General features: G+C 38.4%; 1 protein-coding gene and 1 pseudogene across 1 annotated transcript in view; one reads left to right on the top strand and one right to left on the bottom strand.

Moving 5' to 3' along the window:
- The window catches only part of LOC102435583 (NKG2-A/NKG2-B type II integral membrane protein-like), a 54,793-nt gene that overhangs the window by 29,178 nt on the left and 3,006 nt on the right, over positions 1-22,609 (top strand). The window lies entirely within an intron of this gene.
- Positions 3,370-9,644, bottom strand: LOC102419453 (annotated as a pseudogene).

Raw genomic sequence — 22,609 nt, 5'->3', positions numbered from 1 at the left:
GCCTCATTTCTGTAGCTCTCTGACACCCTGCTTGTAACCTCATTGCCCCCACCCTCCTGCTGATCTGTGTTCCAGTCCCTTACATGGTCAGTCCATTAGGCTTCACTGAGTAACACCCATTTGCATATTACATCTTTATTATATAGGATTTTCCTAGCATCACCCCATTTTAGCATCCTTCTCTTTCCTGCTTTCTTTCCCTCCCTCCCTTTGAACCTACCATGGCCCCTCTCCCTCCCTTCCTCCTCCCTTCTCTCCCTTCATTTCCTGTGTCCTTACTCCTCCCACCCTCCCTCTCATTCGCCTTTCCATGTGAGCCTGAACCCTGCCTCCCTCCCTCCTTCCCTGTTACTGCCCACCCCACCCTCCACCATGTTCACTGGTTTCTCTTTTAAACATTCCCCTTTCCTCTCTGGGACCTGCTTCCAGCCCTGCCTGAACTCACTTTGATATTAAAGCTTCCATTCGGGGGGTGTTAACCCCCAACCCAGGGCCCAGCCCTGGCCAGTTCTTTAGAGCCCCCTTTCCCCATCCTCCCTGCTGCTGTCCTCCTCCCATTCTCTGCCCGGGACACCCCAACTTCTAGTCAACAGACCACAGTTAACACCCCACCAACCTAACCCTGGCCAGTGTCTTTGGTGTCCAGCCTTCGGGGACGAAAGGGGTACCCTCCTTAGTGTCCAACTCCATCTCAGCTAAGCTGCACCTCCCCTCCAAACCCAGTGAGGGTGGCCAAGGCCTGCACAGCCTGGGAGCTACTGCTGCAAAGCAGGAGTGCCTCCGTCTGGAAGGCCTTGGACTGTCCCGGGACCCGCTGGGACCTCCCCACCAATGGCTCCTGATGGGGGCCACTGCCCTTCCTCCGTATCTGGGTGGGGCTCCCTGCTCCATGCCACCTGCCACACCCCTCATGGGGAACACCTGCTCCCCTCCTTGCAGTCGCCACCTCTTCCTGCATGCAGCCCCATGCTTCCTTCCATTTTCCATTCCTGCATCTTTTTCTTGTTCCTTTTCTGTATTTCTGTTTCTCCTCCTGGCCTGTCTGCATGCAGGCTTGCCTTCCTCTCCCTCTCCTTTCTTATCCCCTCCTATTGTATCCTATCCTATCACCCCAGGCCTAGCAGCTGCCTGAGCCCATGGCAGCCTGAGCCCCAAGCCAGCCCTAGGCAAGCAGCAGCTGCCATGGGTAGCTTTCCTGAGCCTCAGGCAGCTACCTCAGCTTTGTCCGGAAGGGTGTCCGGATGGTCCTCCATGAAGACATCCAGTCTAATTAGCATACTACCTTTTATTAGTATAGAAGATGTATCGAGAGAAAGAAGTGCCTGTTCATGTCTCTCTATAATTTCTCCCGTGTGCTGCCGGTTATTTTCCTTCCTAGAAGTTGTTATACTTCCTATATGACCGTTTTTTTTAAATTTATAAGATGCAAATAGTTTTTTTAACTGTTACTTACATTTTTTATCTCATATTGGAGTCTTTAAATGACTTGAATTTATTAATGTTAACCTAGTCCAATATCTCATTGTGGGTGTTAGTGATTCTTTTGGACCTATTTTAGAAGTAGTCAAGACAAACTGCTATATTATATGAGAGATACATCCATTAGTTGCCTCCTATATGTGCCCCAACTGGGGTTCAAACCCACAATCGAGGTATGTGCCCTGACTGGGAATTGAACCCACAACCTTCTGGTACATGGGATGATGCTACAACCACTGAGACACACTGGCCAGAACTGCCATCTTATTTTCATATAGTTATTTAAACATAGTATTTTTATAATATACTAGAGTCCTGGTGCATGAAATTCATGCATGTGGGGGGTTCTTCAGCCCAGCCTGCACCCTCTCTCAATCTGGGACCCCTTGGCGGATGTCCAACTGCCAGTTTAGGCAGTCAAATTTATCAAAGTTTTTTTTATGACTCATGATTTTATATTAAAAATACTTTACTAAATATATTTGTATTTTCTTCTAAACATTTCTAAATTTTATTTCTTGCATTTTAATTTTTAATTCATCTGCAATTGTATTTTATATTTAGTGTGGAATAGGGAACCAATTAAAAACTTTTTCATGTGACACACACACAAAAAGCTTATACACTTTGAAACTTCTATCCAAAAGGTGTTCTTAAAATTCAGTTGTAAATAAAATGATAGATATTCAAAGTACAGCATAGAGAATACAGTCGACAAGCCTATATAATAAAAGGGTAATGTGCAAATAGACCAAATGGCAGAACCAAAGAATCAATCAAAGAGTATTATGCTAATCCAGTGGTTCTCAACTTTCTGGTCTTTAAATACAGTTCTCCATGTTGTGACCCAACCATAACATTATTTTCATTGCTACTTCATAACTGTAATGTTGCTACTGTTATGAATTGTAATGTAAATATCTGATATGCAGGATGGTCTTAGGCGACCCCTGTGAAAGGGTGGTTCCACCACCAAACGGGTCGCGACCTACAGGTTGTGAACTGCTGTGCTAATCATATGCTAAGGCTGTTTAACCGCTCGCTATGACGTGCACTGACCAGCAGGGGCCAGACAGTCAACTGGTTTATCAGTCATTATGATGTGCACTGACCACCAGAGGGAAGATGCTGCTGCTCCAAACAGTAGGTTAGCTGGTTGATGGGGTCCAATATATCAGGACTGAGCAAGATGGGCTGGACAAACACTGGAGCCCACCCACAGTCCCTCTCTGCCCGATCATGCACCAGTGAGGTCCCTCAACTGGCCTGTGCCCTCTCGCAATCCAGGACCCCTTGGGGGATATGAGAGAGCTGGTTTCAGCTTGATCCAGCAGGCCACTCCCCTAGGGAGGGTGCCCTATGCAGGACTCATTACTGGCAAGTGCTGCTGGGGCAGAGCTAGCCTCTCCTGATTGGGACTGATTGGGCATGAGACCACAGCAGGCGCAGAGGGGCCAGGATAAGCAGGAGCGGCAGGGAGGAACTGTAGGCAGTGTTGAACTGCAGGTTTCGGCCTGATCCCTGCAGGCAACCCAGAGGGAACCCACCTGTGCACGAATTTCATGCATTGGACCTCTATTATTCTAATAACCATGCATGGTGTCAGGTAGGTACCAGACCCATTGGGGTGTTCACCTCAGAAGGTATACATGTGCCCAATCAACATGCTGTACACCTGAAACCAAAACAATATTGGATATCAGTTGTAACTGACAAATATTTTCTAAAGTTGCTCAAAAATTAATCTCAGTGTTTAATAGTACCAGAAACTGCATCCAAAATCTCAACATACAAATTAAAACCGAAAGCAAAATAATTGTAATATAATCACTTAACATAAAAAGGTTAAGACTTTTGTTCCATTCTTCATCGCTAGTCACTTGTAGGTTTCTACAATTCTTTAATGGCTTGTGCATCGCACAGCAACATGCAGGAATCCTTTTCGGATATTCTGCTGCCCTTGACAGTTGCTGGTTGGCTTGTTGGACATGCACTCTTGCACTTTCAACTTTGCCTTCTATGCTATCTATCACATCTCCTTGCTCATGAATTATCATTCACAAATCTATAAATAGCTCATTTATATCCATAATATCAGCTTCATATTGCCTAACAGAAGACTCTCATGAGTAAGGCAAAGGTCATCCTCCCTAATTTCCTCATCCTGCACCTGCTCCTGAGGTTGAATTTGGCTTTCCCAAAAGGGAAAGGATATAAGATTTCTTTCTTCTGAGCTTTCCTCAGAAAAACTACTAGATTCTCTGAAACTGGCTCCCACTGGAGCAACAAACTCTTTCTATTTCTCATCAGCTTGCCTCTGGACCTTCGGAAAGTTGGTCAGTGATGTGAACTCAGCGTAAACTAATTGATCCTTCTGCATTTTCCTTTCACACTGTTGACTGGGAGTGGTGAGCAGAGATCCAAACTCTTTTTATTTTTTTAATGTATCTTCATTGTTGACAGTATTACAGATGTCCCCCTTGTATTCTCCCCCTTTGACTCCCACCACCCCACCCCCACTTCTTGGCCCTCACCAGACTGTTGTCTGTGCCCATGGGCTATGCATATATGCATATAAGTTTCTCAGCTAATCTCTCCCTCCCCACCCACCAACCCCAGCCTCCCCTCTGAGATTCATCAGTTTATTCTATGCTTCTATGTTTTGGGTCTGTTTTGTTCATCATTTAATTTTGTTCATTTGATTCTACATATAAGTGAGATCATATGATACTTATCTTTCTCACTGGCTTATTTTGCTTAACACAATACTCTCCAGGTCTTCCATGCTGTCTCAAAGAGTAAGAAATCCTTCTTTTATCCTGCTGCATAGTATTCCATGGTGTGAATATACCATGCCTTTTATATCCACTCATCTACTGATGGGCACTTGAGCTGTTTCCACATCTTAGCTATTGTAAATTGCACTGCTGTGAACACAGGGGTGCATACATTCTTTCTGATGCATGTTTTGGGTTTCTTAGGATATATCCCTAGAAATATTCCTAGAAGTGGGATCACTGGGTCAAATAGCAGTGCAATTTTTAACTTTTTGATGGAACTGCATACTATTTTCCATAGTGGCTGCACAAACTTGCATTCCCACCACCAGTGTACTAGGGTCCCCTTTTCTACACATCCTTGACAGCACTTGTCATTTGTTGGTTTGTTGATGGTAGTCATTCTGATTGGTGTGAAGTGATCTCATTGTCATTTACATTGGCATCTCTGTGATGATTAGTAACTTTGAACACTTTTTATTTGTCTCTTGGCCTTCTCTATGTCAACTTTGGAGAAGTGTCTTTTTTAGATCCTTTGTCCATTTTTAAAATGGTTTGTTTGGCCGAAAACCGGTTTGGCTCAGTGGACAGAGCGTCGGCCTGCGGACTGAAGGGTCCCAGGTTCGATTCCGGTCAAGGTTATGTACCTGGGTTGCGGGCACATCCCCAGTAGGAGATGTGCAGGAGGCAGCTGATCGATGTTTCTAACTCTCTATCTCTCTCCCTTCCTCTCTGTAAAAAATCAATAAAATATATTTTAAAAAAATAAATAAAATGGTTTGTTTGTCTTCCTTTTGTTAAGTTGTATGAGTTCCTTATATAATTTGTATATAAACCCTTTATCAGTTGTATCATTGGTAAATATGTTCACCCATGCAGTGGGCTCCCTTTTCGTTCTGTTGATGGTTTCTTTTTCTGTGCAGAAGCTTTTTATTTTGATGTAGTCCTATTTGTTTATTTTATCATTAGTTTCTCTTGCTCTGTAGACGTATCCACATGCTATGAGTGATATCTAAGATTTTGCTGTCTATGGATTCTTCTAAGATTTTATGGTTTAACAAATTACACTTAAGTCTTTTATCTATTTTGAGTTTATTCTTGTGTATGGTGTAAACTGGTGGTCTCATTTCATTTTGTTTTTGCATCTACCTGTCCAATTCTCTCCACATCATTTATTGAAGAGGCTGTCTATACTCAATTGTATGCTCTTTACTCCATTGTATGCTCTTGCTTCCTTTGTCAAATATTTATTGAGGATAATGGTTTGGGTCAATTTATGGATTCTCCATTATGTTCCATTGATCTATATTCCTATTCTTGTTCCAGTACCTGGCTGTTTTGATGATAGTGGCTTTGTAGTATAATTTAATAGCTAGTATTGTGATCTCTCCAACTCTGTTTTTCTCTCTCAGAGTGGCTATTTGGGATCTTTTTTGTTTCCATATAAATTTTTGGAGTGTTTGTTCTAGGTCTGTGAAATATACCATTTTAATAGATATTGCATTGAATCTACATAGGGTTGCTTTGTGTAGTATGGACATTTTAATGATGTTGATTCTTCCAATCCATGAACACGGTATATACTTCCACTTGTTTATATCCTCCTCTATCTCTCTTTTTTAAAATGTCCTGTAGTCTTCTTAGTACAGGTTTTTTATCTCTTTAGGTGAGTATATTAATAGGTATCTGAATTTTTTTTGCAATGGTTAATGGGATTTTTTTAAACTTTCTTTTTCTGTGAGTTCATTTTGGTGTATAAAAATAACATAGATTTCTGGGTGTAAGTGTTGTATCCTGCTATGTTGGCAAATATATTTATAAAATCTAGTAGTCTTTTAGTGGAGTCTTAAGGGTTTCTATGTACAATATCATATCATCTTCAAATAATGACAGCATTACTTTTTCTTTTCCAATTTTGATGCCTTTTATTCCTTCCTGTCTTATCACTATAGCTAGGAATTCCAGTACTATGCTGAATCAGAGTGGTGAAATTGATTATCCTTGTCTTGTTCCTGGCTTAGGGTAATGGTTTTAGTTTTTGCCCATTTAGTATGATGTTGGCTGTAGGTTTGTCATAAGGCCTTAAAAAAGTTTTTATCAGAGTTGGATGTGGGATTTTATCAGATGCTTTTTCTGCATCAATTAATATTATATGATTTTTTTTCCAATTTGTTTATATACTTTTCTGTTCCTTTGGCAAGTTTGTGAGAAGGCTGCTGCTTCTGTTGCAGCTGTTGCCTTGATTCACGTGGATCTTGAGGTGTTTCAAGTGATTCAGAGACCTCTATAATTCCACAGAACATCGTGGGATCTTCTGGATGGTGGATATGCTGGGCCAGCTGGCTGGGGTCACAGCAACTTCTGCATGTGAGACATGGTTGGTTTGCTTATTCACTAATTGCATCAGGTGTTGGTGGGCTGTGCATTAAACTAAGCAGTCACCCAACCTCCTCATTTTCATCCACTTTCTCCAGCAGTGGACCAACATAGTTCTTTGTATGAATTCAATTACCTAATTTCTCATAAAAATTTTTGTCTCATAGAAATTTTTGAGCATTTTCGTGAAATTAGCATGGATTCAACTCTACCACAGAAACAATAGTAATTTGTTGGTGTGGAGAAATGGCTTAACTTTCTTTCCCAAACCGTAAGTTTCTTAAGAGCTTATATATTTTATGTCTTCATGCTTAAAGTCAGAAATTAATCTTAGAATTGAAAATCAATGCATGAAGGATTACATTTAGTAAAACTTTGGTATAACATACTCATTTAGGCAAGGAGATATCACAGCGGTTCTCAACCTGTGGGGCACGACCCCTTTGGTGGTCGAATGACCCTTTCACAGGGTCGCCTAAGACCATCCCGCATATGAGATATTTACATTAAGAAGAGTAGCAACATTACAGTTATGAAGTAGCGATTGCTGGGGTGAGCCGTGTGCTCCTGGTTGCATGTTGGGTCACAACATGAGGAACTGTATTAAAAGGGCCAGAAGGTTTAAAACCACTGAACTAGAGCCAAAAGCCATTATATTAGAAAGTAGGTTTTATGAATATATATGTTCAAAAATTGACAACTTAGTTTACCTGTTTTTAAAAATGTAATGACACCTTTGTGTAATTAAAATGAAGTGCATATGAAAAGTTTCATTTCACAGAAAAGTTTTCTGTATGTATTACTAGAATTTAAAATTTGTACTGAAAAGGTCTAGTAAATGCATGCCCCAGTCATGACAGGTAAACAGATGTACTTGGCTGGGTGTGGCTTCAGCCCTCAGGCTTTAGGGCAACAGCACCAGTTACCACAGGCGATGTGGTGTGATCATGTGCTAATCATTAGCAGTACCTTGTTTATGAGCTTTCACTCTTGGATTTCAATATATAGTCTCTAGTAGTAGATATGTAATATTTATTTATGTCAGTGAAATTACTAAATTGTTTTTTCCAACATATGGCCTAGTTGTTAAAATTTTAAAAAAATAACGGTGAATCAAGAACAAAAAGAAACTGTTAATTTAATTGTAAGTAAACCTTTTTTCAAACATTTAAAAAATAGCAAGGTGTTAATTTCACATATGATATACAAACCTGAAATTTTGTCCATTAAATACATAGCACATTAAATCAAGTGTTTACTGTAAACTAAATGTTTCTTATGAAATATAATAACAATTGTTCAGATTTAGATATGTAAATATTACTGTAAAGAGTTTATTCACTAAAATATCAAGTTATATGTGATCAGATTAATGATATATTATTTCTGTATTTCAGATCTGAAATAACTTCAGGATTTCATAAGAACTGTACATTTGCAATGTTTTATTACCACAGGCTCTTTCTTGAATCCTGTTTAGAAAATAAAAGCTATGTTTGTAAGCACCAGCCAAGTTGGCTTACCTAAATCTAGTATAATGGTACTCCCAACATCTAAAAATAACACATTTCTAGTTTCTTTAAAAGCACAGCAATTATTTTTGTAGAACTAATTTTAAGATAATATTTTGAGACCAGCTTTAGGTTCACAACAAAATTAAGAGGAAGGTATTGAGAGTTCCCTTATTTCTCTGACTCACCATGCAGAGCCTCCCTTTTATCAACATCACTCACCATTGTGGTACATTTGTTACTGAGAATGATTCTGCTTTGTCTCTTCATAGAACTGAAAGTCCACAGTTTGGCCTGGCTGCTGTGGCTCAGTACTTGAGCATTGTCCCATGCACCAAGAAGTCAATAGTTCAATTCCTGATTAGGTCACATGTCTGAGTTAGAGGCTTGATCCCTAGTAGGAGGTGTGCAGAAGGCAGCCTATCAATGGTCCTCTCTCATCGATGTTTCTATCTTTCTATTCCTCTCTCTCTAAAATCATTATAAACTTTTATTTCAAAATCTATAGTTCATCTGACACTTCACCCTTGGTATTACAGATTTATTTTTAAATCTATATTTATGTCAATTAAAAAATATACATCCAGTTACATATTGTACACTTTTAAAACTTCTAATATTCACTAAAATAAATCATGTACATATTATGAATTATAACATCAAGAACTGTTATTTCTTCCCTTGATTGTTTGGCTTATTGGATAGAGCGTCAGCCTGCGGACTGAAGTGTCCTGGGTTTAATTCCAGGCAAGGGCACATGCCCAGGTTGCAGGCTTGATCACAGGGGAGGTGGGAGGGGAGAGGGGGCATGCAGGAGGCAGCGGATCAATGATTCTCTCTCATCATTGATGTTTCTAACTCTCTCTCTCCCTCCCTTCCTCTCTGAAATCAATAAAAAAAATTAGAATGAACTCTTATTTTTAAGGTTGCAATAACATGAAAAATTAAGCAAATATTTTCAAATTAATTTACTTGACCTAGACTTTAAAAGTTCAAAATGGGGACTGAACATCCCAGGGTCACAAGGTGTATAAGTGTGTTGAACCAGAAGCGAAAAACCAGGGAAAGTTTGATTCAAAAAATTATTAACTACTTGTTGGTGAGAGAGGGGAATAAAAGAAAACTACAGAATGTAATTTAAGGAATTACATATATATATATATTGAATATATATATATATATATATTTTAAATGTAATTTAAGGAATATTACCAAAATGAAAACCACATTGGTGCCAGATTTTAGACTTCATTGAAGACAGTTTCACTACAGAAAGCTTTATGGCAGGTATGCTCACTGGACGGAGGTGGGACAGAGCAGTTCCAAGTCCGCTGGCCCACACTGGTGAGGATGGATCTCAATGACTAACAAGCAGGAAGGCCTCCCTGCCACAGTGTCAGCAGGCAGAGGTGGAGGAGAGGGAACTGGGACCAGCCACAAACACCTACTCAAGGGGGAACTCCACAGGAACAGCCTGCCTGCGAGCAGCTGGTAACCACATCTCTGTAGCCAAAGAAGAGAACTCACCATGAAACCAGGAAGAAGAGCCCTTTCTCTGGCATGTCTCTCTCCTGCCTTTTACTAGCAAAACATCAGGTGAGCTGACAGGGAGGAAAAGGTTTATAAGACCTAGCAGCATTAACTCACAAAAGGCAGTAAAGATAGATTTCGATCTCAGAGTAATAACTTCTTAATTGATACTCAATCTTATTATGCAACAACCCCAAGGTTTCTATATAAAAGCCATTTAAGTATGCCCTACTTATTCAGAATATGGGAACCAGCACATATATCTTCTAAATCTATTTTGGTGCAGCATTATCCATCATTAGAGTCATTTTTTGGTGCAGACTGGTGGTTTTACTGGGTAATAATCAGAGACCTTTGGTATATTTTACATGTCTCTTTTTTTCTATTGGATTTTAGATATTTTGGAAGGTATTTCATTTTATTAAAATTTTTGTCTCCCCCCTTTTGACACTCCTAATTACTATGCTTTAGAAGCATGTTTGATGGACACAATAGAGTGTGAAGTTATGTAGAAAATAAAAATTAAAAGGATACAATATCTGTGTGAGTGAAAGAGTTAATTATTGACAGAATGTGGGATGAACTTTAGTAATTTGACACAATCCTTCAGATATTTTTATTATAATTCCATTACAAGTGGAAGAGATCCTGCACTCGCTTAATGATTGCAAAATAAAGTAATAGTTTATGTGCATTTATCTCTTTGGATAAAGATGTTGTCTTTATATTCTGTACACTTATTCCTTAGATTTACATAGAGAAAATATGTCAATATCCAAGATTAGATTGTATCTAATTCCTGAAGTTGAATTACCAACAATCTGGTTGCATTGACATTTAAACACCAGCATTTATTTTATTCATTTATTTCTCATTTACCCATTTGTGGTCTGGTTGGCTTTTAGTTGATGTAGATTGGGCATGTATGGGCTCAGCTCCAAACTATAGATAAAGTTCATATCTTCTTTTTATATTTTAATCTCTGAACAGTGGGCTACCTGGTTCATAACCTCATAGCAGTGATTAGCAACTCTCAGCATGGCTAGCAGAAATGTGCTTCTTGATGCCTGTACTCAGAATTCATAAACTGTTACTTTTCTGATCACATAATATTATCAAAACAAGCCACATGGCCAAGCTTTTTAATTGTCTACTATGTATACTGTTCTCATAGTGGTCAGAGGCAGAAAAATGTAGATTCCCCCAAAACTAGTCTAATCTAAAATAATAGCCGTAGGAAGACAGGGATTAAAGAGTAGTGCACTAGCAGTTAGAACCAACTGTAGGAGTTATGGAAATCCCAGAAGCCAGAATATAAAATACGCACATACTTTGTAGTCACATGGTTCCTCACATGATCTCACTATTGCCAGACATACGTTTCTTAGTATTTTAACTAAATCAATTAACAAATTAATATTATTTCTTCATGTAAAAATTTATCTCAAATTTAAAGTACAAATTACCAATATAATTTATCAAATTTTGAGGACAAGTCACAAGATTAAATGATCTGGAGATTAAGTCTGAATAAGAAATTAGTTGATCAAAGCCAATATTTTCAAATAAAACTAATCAGACTTCCTGGGAAAGTCTTGGAATATGGTGACTTTTGTGTATGTAATTAAATCTCATTCATCTCAATAGCTATTTCTCTAATATAAAATGACTACAACACGCAGCATCATAGTGATTGAAGAGTTTGTGTAAACTTCTCTACCCGTCACAGATATTCAGCATAAATATAAAAGAGACAAATAAGAAACAAGGTATTGGAGATGGAGAATCTCCTTGAGACCATAAGAAGACTGACATTTTGTGATGAACAGGGGCAAATTTATCGACGTTGCTGGTTTTCACACCAACTTCATATCTTTATCCAAATATTACATTCACAATAGACACAGATGGAATTTCAGTTCCCTCTCACAGATGATATGTTCAATTCCTCTTACTTGGTTCAAAATGTTTTCATACAACATTTATCATCTCACACTATATATTTTACTTTTCTTCTGACATGCACCACAAATATTTAATCTATCACAGTTCTGGAAGCTTGAAGTCAGAAATCAAGGTATCAAAGGTCTATGTTCACTTTGAAGACTCTAAGGTAGACCCTGTGCCCTGCATTTCTCTTCATTTTGGGTGTAGCCCTGAGTCCTAGGCATTCATTGGCCTAAGGGGATATTATTCCAATCCTGGCCTCGTTCATCTCACCGTTCTCCCTGTGTGTCTCTGTCTCAGTGTCCAATGTCCCTCGTCTTATACATTTCATATCTATTAATTAAGGCCCATCCTACACCAGTATGACCTCATCTTAACTTGGTTATATTTGCAAAGGCCCTATCCCACGTAAGGTCACATTCACCGGCTCTAGTAGACATCAATTTGGGGTTGAAGGGGTGTGGGCATGTGATAATAGAAAGGGACTAAAAATAGGAGGTAATGCCCAAATCTTTTGTTTGGGTATCATTGTAACTAGAAACAGAATTTGTTTTAGTGTTTGTGAAAACTCAATTTCAACCATATGTATGAAAGTTTGGTAGAAGAGAGGGGGAGAAATGTCTTGGTATAAAATCAGAAGAAACACTTTACTTAGAATTCATCTCTCTTTGACATTTCAAATTGTTCGTACTTAACACTTTAAAATATAACAACTCAAACCCAAAGAAAACTGGTTTTATAGAGACTAATGACAATTATTTGGAAACTAGAGGCCCGGTGCACAAATTTTGTGCACTCAGGGGGGAAAGGGGGGCCTCACAGCCTGGTCTGTGCCCTCTCGCAGTCTGGGACCCCCTCGGGAGATAATGACCTGCTGGCTTAGGCCTGCTCCTGGGGGGGCAGAAGGGCGGGACGCAATCCCCTAGGTGCAAGCCCCCTGGTCGGGCTCAGAGCGGGGTTGATTGGGGAGTTGGGGTGCTGCCCCCTGTCATGCACAGCATTAGAGCGGATCGGGAGGTTGCAATGCCACCCTCAGTCACGCTCAGGGTAGGGCTGATTGGGGGGTTGGGGCACCGCCCCCTGTCACACTCAAGGCAGGGTCGATGGGGAGGTTGCAGCGCCACCCCCTGTGACACACAGAGCAGGGCCAATCAGGGGGTTGGGGCGCCGCCCTCTATCACCCACAGAGCAGGGCCGATCAGGGGGTTGGGGTGCAGCCACTGTCACACTCAGGGCAGGGCCGATCAGGGGGTTGGGACGCCGCACCCTGTCACACACAGAGCCGCAGGGCGATCAAGGGATTTGGGCGCTGCCCCCTGTCACGCTGATCCCATGCTGGGAGGCATATTACTCTTTTACTATATAGGATAGAGGCCTGGGGGCAGGCTGGTTTGCCCTGAAGATGTCCTGGATCAGGGTGGGGGTCTCCACTGGGGTGCCTGGCCAGCCTGGATGAGGGGATGATGGCTGTTTGCAGTTGGTCACACACCCTTCAGGGTGGGGATCCCCACTGGGGTGCCTGGCCAGTCTGGGTGAGGGGCTGAGGGCTGCCTTAAGGCTGGCGATTGACTGAAGCTCCCAACCGCTCCTTTTTTTCTTTTTTTTTTTTTTTATTCTGGGCCAGCTTTAGCTCTGGCTCTAGCTCTGAGGCTTCCGCTGCTGGTTTGTTTGCATTCTATAATCGAAACAATTTATAACTCCAGCTCTGAGATCCCTGTGGTTTTGTTTAGCTTCTATATTTGTTAAAAAGTTTCAAACTGCCAGCTCAGAGGCTGGCAGCGCAGGCGGGGAACGTTGGAATCCTCCTTCACTGAAGCAAGCAAGCCTCATGTTCGCTTCCAGCTGCCTGGCTGCCGGCCGCCATCTTGGCTGACAGTTAATTGGCATATACTCACTGATTAGCCAATGGAAAGGGTAGCGGTCATATGCTAATTACCATGTTTCTCTTTTATTAGTGTAGATAATTATCTCCTACACAGGTGCACATATATCACGTTTGCATGACACTTAAATTGCTTCATTTTACCAACAATGTATATTTTATTCTTTCTACATATTAAACTCTTCCATTCTTTTAGGAGTCAATAAGACAGAGTACAAAACTGGCCTCTATTACCAAAAAATAAATGGTATTAGAAGTCAGTTAACTGAAATTTTTATCATAGATGGGTGGAAAAATCAATAAGATATGTAAAAATTCATAAGATATCTATGATGAAAAATTACAGCCTCTCATCTGCATGTAGATTATTGAGCTAGTTCACAGTTAATACAATGGCTATAGTCTACATTTCCTTAAGCAGACCACAATTTCCTTAACCCAAGTCAATCACAGGTTAGATATCTTCAAAATTGTAATTTGATTTTTAGGCAAATCTCATCTTTATTATACCTATTTTTTCAAAGACATAGATTATCAATTTATAGAGTTTACAATGTGTTTGATTTATTACTGGTTTAGCATGACCAACTACTCTTTCATAGTCTTCAAAACCCTCATTCTACCTAATAATAGACAAACATGTAAATTGACCATCCCTCCACTATGCTCAGCAGACAATCAGTAGAGTATGCAAATTAACCCAATAAAGATGGCGGTTAATTTGCATATGTAGGCACGAAATGGCGGAACAAAGACTGAAGACTCCAGCCAGAGCAGTGAAGGCCTGGGTCCCGGGTGCTGGAGGAAAACTGGTGCCTGTAGCCAGGGGAAGGGAAAGCCTATTGCATGAATCTTTTCATGCAATGGGCCTCTAGTCACTTATAAATGATAACATTTGCTTAAAAGATACTTTTGTATCAACCCCATGAAACGTGCAGAGACCAGACTGAGTGGTAATTCTTTGCCCCTTCATGCTTCAGAGTTCAAAAGGTCACATGTTCATGTTATCCCATAACATTTACTGATTCTAACAGTTTGGGATAGATTGAAAAGGCAGAGAAAAAAAAACTAACAACAAAAAAAGAGTGGCAATATAAATTTTACCTGAGACCAGATAATTTTCTTTTGAGTGAACATTTCCCAGATAACTCATTTTAGACTAATCTGCAAAGCTATGCCAGTTGGTTACAAAGCAAAAAGGATTATTGTTCCTCTCTCCAATGATGTACTGCAAATAATCTCCTTGATGCCATAAACACATTTCTCCATTCTATTCATAAAGAAAACTAAAAATGGATGAGATAAAAATTCATCTTACAACCTTAAATAATTTAGCTATTTTCTCTCAAAACAGGATTAACTACTGCTAACCAACTCCCCCCACCCCACGCCCCCCAAATTAGAAAGCCTACCATATTTGTTAGAGAAGGTTGTTGTGTTGGCTTTCTGTCCTTTTGTGAGAATGAAATGCATGTTTTAAAGACTCTTTTCATCCCATAATTTTCAGACCTCAATTAACTTCTCAGAATATATCAGGTAATAAGTAATGACATTGTTCACAGGGTTTTCAAATGGTTTATTTAGAGGATGGGATAAAACCATATTATAGAATTTATTTTTTATCTTTTACAAGTGCAAGTTTATTTAATTTTGTATTTTATTTTATTGTTCAAAGTGTTACAAATAGTAGTACATATGTCTCCTTTTTTTCCCCATTTATCTTCCCCTGGCCTCCCCTAACCCCCAGCACATGCTCTCACCCCACCTTCCCTGTGTCTTGTGTCCATTGGTTATGCTTATATGCATGCATACAAGTCCTTTGGTTGCTCTCTTACCTCCCCCTGCAACACTCCCCAGTCTTCCCACTGTAATTTGACTGTCTGTCCGATGCTTCTCTGCCTGTGAATCTTTATTTTTTATTACAGTTGACATTCAATATTATTTCACATTAGTTTAAGCTATTGAGCATAGCTGTTAGACATTTATGTAATTTATGAAGTGACCCCCAAATAAGTTTATTACCCATCTGGCACCATATATACTTATTTTAATATTATGGACTATATTCCTTAGGTTTTACATTACTACCAATTTATAGAATTTTCTTTTAGATTTTTTCAAATTCAGCACAGGCGCCTCTCAATGGAAAATTTTATAATCTGTGGTTTATTTTGTTACCATTTTTACCCTTTGATGAGAATATTTAAGTTCTATCTCTTAGTAAATTTCAACTATAAAATACACTTTTATTGACTTTAGTCCCCCTGTCATAGACAAGATCCTTAGGCCTTATTCATCTTATCACTGAAAGTTTGTACCTTTTTCCCAACTTCACTTATTTTCTCCACCCTCCCCCAACTTCTGGGACCACTTTTTAATGAATTTCATATTTTTAATTCTACATATAAATGATACCATACAGTATTTCACTTTCTCTGTTTAGCTTATTTCACTTAGCAGAATGCCTTCAGGTTCATCCTTATGACAAATCACAGAAATTTTTTGTTCTCATGGCTGAATAATAATCCTCTGTGTGTGTAACATTTTCTTTATCCATTCTTCCACTGAAGACACCTAGGGTGCTTTCAAACATTAATTATGGTGAATAATGCTTCCATGAACATGGGAGTACAGGTATCTCTTTGCAAATAATTGTGTTACCCTGACTGGATATCTCAGTTGGTTAGAGCATCGTCCCCATACGCCAAGGTTACTGGTTGATCCCTGGTCAGGGCACATACTAGTACATAATCTCACTCATGTTTGAAATATAATGAACAGCATAAACTGATGAACAAAAACAGATCCAGAGACAAAGAAGCATTGATCAGACTGCCAATCCTCAGAGGAAAGGTAGGGGAGGGTGGTGGTAAGGAGGAGAGATCAACCAAAGGGTTTGTATCCATGCATATAAGCCTAACCAATAGACACAGTCATCAGTGGGGTGGGGGCATGAGTGGGGGGAAGGGGAAAATGGGGGGATAAGGAAACATATGTACTACCTTAATCAATAAAGATAAAAAAGAATCAAACAATGCTTTTCTGTTGTTTGAGTATTGGGTGTTGTTGTGTTTTTTTTTTTTTTGGTAATAGACGCGCAATTCTGTCAATTTATTAAAAAATTTTAAACTTTAAAAAAATTAAATTAATTAAAAATCATTAAAAGAAGACTAAAACAACAACTTGATTGCTTTCTATTATCTATCAATCTATCTATCTATCTATCTATCTATCTATCTATCTTTCATTCTCTAATCTCTTTCCTTTCTCTATATTGAAAATCAATCAATAAATTTAAAATTATAAAATAATTGTGTTGTTTCTTTGGATACACATTCAGAAATGAGATTGCTGGATCATATGGTACTCCCAATTTTAATTTACTCACGAATGAAGATAAACATTCCCTCTATTCTGGATGTAATATGAGAAAGATGAAAAATTCTATCTGATTCACAATAGATAATTTAAATGCAATGTTTTATTTCTTCTAATGGTCATGGGTCACTTAATATGTGTTTTCAAAGTCTACTATTTCTGCCTCCCCAGCTATAGTCAAGTGAAATTTTTAAAAATTACATTTGTTTTCCTCCTACATTGTTAGACTTGGGTTTTTGTCATTTACAACAAATATTTATATTAAAATACAAACTGCTAATTATAATTTAAATATGAATTAATAAACAATATGAGTATTAATTTAATATTTCAATTTTATACATATGGTATAGTTCAGTGTTGCTTAATGTCTTATACATCACAGACATTTATTAATATCAGGAAATTTTATATTTCTAATATACAAATAATAAAATTAAATACAGCAATTTTAAAAACAAGAGAGTGTGAGAAGATAAATTTGAGAATAAATATTTGTGACAGTTACTATATGTTGAAAATGTAGTAATTCTCCAGAATATTAGTGACAAACATCATTAAGTAGCTATTGTTAATGAAATTATGGTTTTAGATTTATTCTATTATAATTACAATAACCTAATGAGTGTATAAATAAAATGAGGTAATGCCATTTTTAGCAACTTTGTCTAAGAGTAGAACTTAAACATCTGAGATACTCTTCACAAGGCCTAAGATTTGTGATTTTAAGATGAAATAAGTTAACAGCATGAATGGTCACATCTTTTGTCCTAGAAATCTTTTAGAATATGAAAATAATTTCTCAGAGACACTTACCAATGGACAAACTTAGTGACGCACTACAAGCTCAAAGTCTCCTACTTTCGGGAGATTTGTGATGAGATAAAACATCTTCAAAAATGCCCAAGTGTAAGAATTTCCTGTTCAAACTCTAAGTGACACAGTGATGAGAAATCTACTATTTTCTACTTTTGATTCACTCTCAGTCTTCACAGGCCACTCTGTGGAGGCCACAGACATTGTTTACAGGAGTGACCTGGCCTCCCACTGAAGGATTCATAACTTACTGCTTCCAGAGGTATGTGTGTCTACTCTCCTGTCTTTCTACTGGCCCAATTCATTTAATGGGAAATACATTTTCATTGTCTGATATGAATCAGAAATAGTAACAAGGCAATTGTGTAAAAATAATTAAAACAAGTGACATACTGAGCGTTTATAAATGTCAGATTGAGTGTTATCTTCACATGCATTGTATCTTAAAATATTTTATTCCCACCTTAGATTAGTAAGCTAGGTTGTTAAACACTAAATAACTTTTAAAGGTAATACATTATAAATTTCAAAGCCAGAATTTATTCTAGATCTCACTGACTGCAGAGCCCATTGACTGAATTATTGAATAAATTATCAGACTTATTACATTTGCCTACACACTAAAGTCACCTTCACTGACTTTGATAGCCCTAGGATCATTCTGGAATTTTGCACCAAATTGTTCCCCCATAAATGATACACACATTTATTAATCATTTCATGATTTCATATCTTAACCGTTAAAAAATGTAAGTTACTTGTGTAAAATTAATATTTTTAAGAATCCTTTAACTTTCTATTGCTCCTATTATTTGTAAGTTTTGGATACCTTTAGAGTGTCATGTAGCATTTTTCAGCACATAAAATATTTTCTTAAATTATAATGATTTCTCAGAACTCCACAATTATTTAAAATATGATGTGATATTTTAAAATATCATCTGCCCTTTTCATAAATAAATATGTGACTAAATAAATTTAATTTATTACAGAAAAGTACTATATATTCTAATACTACTATTCCCCCAACTTTAAAACACTCAATATGTAACCATTATTGAATTTAAAAATTGTCATAAAAATTAGGGCCTCACTTTTTTTCCATACAACATTTTCATTTTCACAGTTATTCTAACTGTATTAAAATGTTTCAGTGGAATCTGACTTTAATAACTATATCATTATTCTGAATTTCTTTATTCTTCAGTAACTTCTTACTTTTCATTGCTTCAACCAATAATATTATGTTAAACATAGAATATCATTTTAAGAACTATTATTCTATCACGAAACACCTTTAAATCACTATGTAAATTAGAACAAGACTTCACATTGGTCAAATGCGAAGTGAGTACTGTTACTATCTCACACTCCACCCACAAAAACTATCGTTGGGGTCTTGTCATTGTTCACATCATTTACTAATTACTTAATACTGTTGTCACAGGCACCATCCCTGTCATTACTCAGCTCAGAGATGGATGTCCAACAAGAAGATGACTCAGAAATGAATCTGGCTGAGGACTTAAGGAGACAGCAAGTGAAAGGTAAGGGCATCAAAAGCTCCATTGTACCAACCGAACAATAAACATTCTGTGTGGGAATAAACTTTCAAGTGCTTTTCAAGACCTTCAGTGGAATTACAAGGATGACTAAAGCAAAGGTGACACATTTAATAGACACACAGTATCATTGTTCTAGGATGTGCACCTGGGATATAGAGGTGTGCAAAAGAGTAGGGAATTAGCTCAAATATTTTTTCATTTGTAAGGGTCAGAGATTAAACTTGGAACACAGTATTCTAATATGAAATCAGAGGGCTAATTTCATTGAGGCACTGTTGTAAGTTGTCGTGTATGACCAACATCTCATGGAGAACCGTGTTTTCAGAAAATGGTTTGGTACATCTGAGAGGAAGATTCCACTGCTAGATATGGTTTTAGGATTCAACTTTATGATTCCCTGTGCACATGAATTCTCTTATATTTAAACTGTCTAAATAATACCTCCATCTCTCCTTTCTCTTCCTGCAGATTCACCATCACCTCCAGAGAAGCTCTTTGCTGGGGTCCTGGGAGTTATCTGCCTTATCTTGATGTGCAGTGTAGTAAGAGTGATACTTTTTATGCCTGGTAAGTTTTTGGAAGATTTTAGGGAAACATCATTTTAAAGAATCAGAGTGCCTCTAAGGACTTCATAATACAGTATTACAGAATAGAATTCTTATTTTAATGTATACCTTTAGATAAATGTGCTATGCTGAATTTGTCAAATGCATAAAAAATTGAATGATTTGTAGAACACATTTTATTCATGTATATATTCTGATTTTGTAACTTAAATACATATTTTATAGGAATCCAAAAGACCTTACTGAGAAATGCAAATTAATTCTTGATATTGGGTAAGCCAATACTGTAAGAGATGGTAAAGTTTGTTCCCATAGGCTTTTTAAATATTTTCCTCTAAATCTGTGTTATTTTATTCATTTTTCTTATACAAACAAAAATTATTATGATTCATTTAGATTAATTACTTTTTAAACAATTACCTTAATTTTTTTAAGGTACTGGTAAACTGGAGAAGAACAATTCATCCATCAACACAAAGATCCTGAAAGGTACATAATAATTTTCAAAGTTCTGATATTAGCAAAGTTTATATTTGTCTCTATCTTAGGCTAGGCAATAATAATAATAGACTCTTTGGGGAGAACATAAATTATTAAATAAGAAAAACATGTCCATAAATAATTATTATAAGAGTGTGTTCCTTCTTCTGCAACATTATGAAAAAACTTCAATTTTAAATTGTGACATCAATTGTTGCGGTTTGGCTTAAATTTCCTACTGCTATAATATAATAAGAGACAAGTGATTTTACTATTCTTTAAAAGTAGTTTCAGCCGAAACCGGTTTGGCTCAGTGGATAGAGCATCGGCCTGCGGACTGAGGAGTCCCAGGTTCGATTCCGGTCAAGGGCATGTACCTGGGTTGCGGGCACATCCCCAGTAGGAGATGTGCAGGAGGCAGCTGATCGATGTTTCTCCCTCATTGATGTTTCTAACTCTCTATCTCTCTCCCTTCCTCTCTGTAAAAAATCAATAAAATATTTTAAAAAAAATAAAAGTAGTTTCAGTCATCAGCTTTTAGGACATGTACAGAGTGGATATTTTCGTTTATGTTTTTGCTTTTTATGGGCACAGAAATTAGGGGATATCTGGCAGACCCTTTTCTGTGAGTGTGTTTTGTTTTATATGTACCAGCCAGTGAGGATGCATAGGTATATTATGTACCTAATTGTTTATACCTATGTAAGTGTGTAAGTTATATTTTAAAACTACAAATTGCTATTGGATTATAATTTGTAATCTTCCTTTAGCATATCATTGTGAACATTGTCCACTGGAGTGGTTTACGTATTCCAACAATTGCTATTACATTAGCAGTGAAAATAAAACATGGAATGAGAGTGTGCTGGCCTGTGCTTCTAAGAGCTCTAATCTGCTTTACATAGATAATGAAGAAGAACTGGTAAGATGTTAAACATTTCATATACTTTATTAAAGGCTTATTTCAGCCAATAGTATATTTGTAGAATTCATATTTTTATACATAGTTATAAATATTTAAGGTTTGTATAAAATTCCACTGTTTGATTTTATAATCTATACTAATAAGAGGGTAATATGCTAATTAGATGGGATAGACTGGACATCTTCCAGACGTCATTCCAGACGTTCTTCCTGACAAAGCCTGCGCCCGAGGGAAGCCGCCCAGGGTCCCTGGTGACTGTGGCCAGCCAGAGGAGGGAAGCCTGGGTCCCAGGTGCAGGGGCCAATGGCAGAGGTAGTTAGGGGTGATCAGGCAGGCAGGCGAGTGGTTAGGGGAGATCAGGCAGGCAGGCAGGCAGAATGGTCAGGGGAAATCAGGCAGGCAGGCAGGTTAGTGGTTAAGAGCCAGTAGTCCCGGATTGTGAGAGGGATGTCCAACTGCCGTTTTAGGGGTTGGGCCTAAACCGGCAGTCGGACATCCCCTGAGGGGTCCCAGATTGTGAGAGGGTGCAGGCTGAGCTGAGGGACCCCCCCACCCCCACTGTGTATGAATTTCATGCACTGAGTCTCTAATATTTTATATTTTTATACTACTAATGCACATCTACTAATCTCCAGTCTTACTTTTTATAGAAAACTGTGCTTCTATAAGTGCTTGGTTTCTAAAATAAACTTTGCCATTTAATTTTACCTTATATCAAGGCTATCTACACTAATAAAAGAGAAACATGGTAATTAGCATATGACCGCTACCCTTCCCATTGGCTAATCAGCATATCCTTATGCAAATTAACTGTCAGCCAAGATGGAGGCCAGTAGGCAGGCAGCTGGAAGCGAACATGAGGCTTGCTTGCTCCAGGGACTGCAGACTCCAACGTTCCCCACCTAACTTGCCGGCCTCTCAGCTGCAACTCTAAGCAACTATTACTATGTTGCATATAAGAAGCTAAACAAAACCCCAGAAACCGGCTGTCAGTCAGCCCCAGACCGCAATATTGTATTGATGTTTTCAGCAGCAAGGCCTCAGAGCTAAAGCTGGCCCAGAATAAAAAAAAGAAAGAAAGAAAACAAGGAGAGGTTGGGAGCTTTTAGTCACCTGCCAGCCCGAAAACAGCCCTCAGCCCCTCAGCCAGCCTGGCCAGGCACCCCAGTGGGGACCCCCACCCTGATCCAGGACACCCTTCAGGGAAAACCAGCCAGTCCCCACCCATGCATTTGGCCTCTATGCTATATAGTAAAAGGGTAATATGCCTGCCGGCACCGGGATCAGCGGAGCAGCAAGACTCCTGGCACCGGAATAAGCGTGACAGGGGCAGCGCCAAAACCCTGATCGCCTGCAGCTCTGTGTGTGACAGGGAAG

The sequence above is a fragment of the Myotis lucifugus genome, unplaced genomic scaffold, assembly GCF_000147115.1.
Source record: "Myotis lucifugus unplaced genomic scaffold, Myoluc2.0 scaffold_10, whole genome shotgun sequence".
NCBI lineage: Eukaryota > Metazoa > Chordata > Mammalia > Chiroptera > Vespertilionidae > Myotis > Myotis lucifugus.
The sequence above is the reverse complement of the archived record's forward strand: the minus strand, read 5'-3'. Positions and strand labels throughout refer to the sequence as shown.